General features: G+C 45.2%; 2 non-coding genes across 2 annotated transcripts; one reads left to right on the forward strand and one right to left on the reverse strand.

Annotated features, from left to right (window-relative positions):
• Nucleotides 1–1,058: 1,058 nt before the first annotated feature.
• On the forward strand, nt 1,059–1,130 carry trnad-guc (transfer RNA aspartic acid (anticodon GUC)). The gene has a single exon. It is a non-coding gene; the product is annotated as a tRNA-Asp (tRNA).
• A 323-nt stretch (nt 1,131–1,453) lies between these two features.
• trnav-aac (transfer RNA valine (anticodon AAC)) lies at nt 1,454–1,526 on the reverse strand. The gene has a single exon. It is a non-coding gene; the product is annotated as a tRNA-Val (tRNA).
• Nucleotides 1,527–1,707: the final 181 nt, after the last annotated feature.

Raw genomic sequence — 1,707 nt, forward strand, 5'->3', positions numbered from 1 at the left:
GCCCAGTTTCGAACAGGGGACCTTTCGCGTGTTAGGCGAACGTGATAACCACTACACTACGGAAACTGCTGAAGACAACTTTAAGGCACGTGCCCAGGCTCAATGCACCATTCACTCTTGACTGCAAACATTTCAGGTGCCAGACAACATGATTTCCGAATGGATTCAGTCATAGCTGCTGTGTCATTGGGTGACAGTAAATGTCTAGTACACTTAAAGCCTCCCCTGTATAGCTCTAAGAATTCCCTTTAAAGGTCGGAACAGCGCCACTTTTTTTTCATTAGCCCAAAAATGCTACTAGAGCAGTCCTCTAGTCGGAACAACGCCACTTCTTTTTCATTAGGCCAAAAATGCTGCTGGGGCAGTGGACAGTATCTCCGCTTGTCACGCGGAAGACCAGGGTTCGATTCCCTGACGGGGAGTTTTCTACCAGTTGCTAGTAAGACAACAGCCATTTAACACAGAGACGACACATATCAAGCATGTTCCTGCTGTAAGAGACCGCTTCACATTAACGATATTGATGGCTACCTCGGCATGCATGAATGGCTGCGCATCACAATGAAAAATTCTGCAACAGAATGGAAAATTCTGCTTCTTTTCATCAATTTTGCTGGGAACGCTAGTCAGAACACTTTGATTGTGTGGTGGAAAAGTTAACCCTGGGGCATTTGTACTTATCCAGTTTCTGACAATTCCACTACGTAGAGTGTTATTGTGTGGAGTAAGCAGGAGCAAGGAATACTATTTCCGCCCAGTTTCAAAAGGGGGACTTTTCGCATGTGAAGCCAACATGATAACCACTACACTACGGAAACTGCTGAAGTCAACTTTTACGCACGTGCCCAGCCTCAATGCACCATTCACACTTGACTGCAAACATTTCAGATGCCAGACGACATGATTTCCGAATGGATTCAGTCATAGCTGCTGTGTCATTGGGTGACAGTAAATGTCTAGTACACTTAAAGCCTCCCCTGTATAGCTCTAAGAATTCCCTTTAAAGGTCGGAACAGCGCCATTTTTTTTTCATTAGCCCAAAAATGCTATTAGCGCAGTCCTCGTTAGTATAGTGGACAGTATCTCCGCTTGTCACGCGGAAGACCAGGGTTCGATTCCCTGACGGGGAATTTTCTACCCGTTGCTAGTAAGACAACAGCCATTTAACACAGAGACGATACATATCAAGCATGTTCCTGCTGTAAGAGACCGCTTCACATTAACGATGTGATAGGCTACCTCGGCATGCATGAAAGGCTTCGCATCACAATGGAAAATTCTGCATCAGAATGGAAAATTCTGCTTCTTTTCATCAAGTTTGCTGGGAACGCTAGTGAGAACACTTTGATTGTGTGGAGGAAAAGCCAACACTGGGGAAATTGTACTTAACCAGTTTCTGACAATTCCACTACGTAGAGTGTTATTGTGTGGAGTATGCAGGGACAAAGAATACTGTTTCTGCCCAGTTTCGAACAGGGGACCTTTCGCGTGTTAGGCGAACGTGATAACCACTACACTACGGAAACTGCTGAAGACAACTTTAAGGCACGTGCCCAGGCTCAATGCACCATTCACTCTTGACTGCAAACATTTCAGGTGCCAGACAACATGATTTCCGAATGGATTCAGTCATAGCTGCTGTGTCATTGGGTGACAGTAAATGTCTAGTACACTTAAAGCCTCCCCTGTATAGCTCTAAGAATTCCC

The sequence above is a fragment of the Anarrhichthys ocellatus genome, unplaced genomic scaffold, assembly GCF_004355925.1.
Source record: "Anarrhichthys ocellatus isolate YVR2014 unplaced genomic scaffold, GSC_Weel_1.0 scaffold8538, whole genome shotgun sequence".
Lineage (NCBI taxonomy): Eukaryota > Metazoa > Chordata > Actinopteri > Perciformes > Anarhichadidae > Anarrhichthys > Anarrhichthys ocellatus.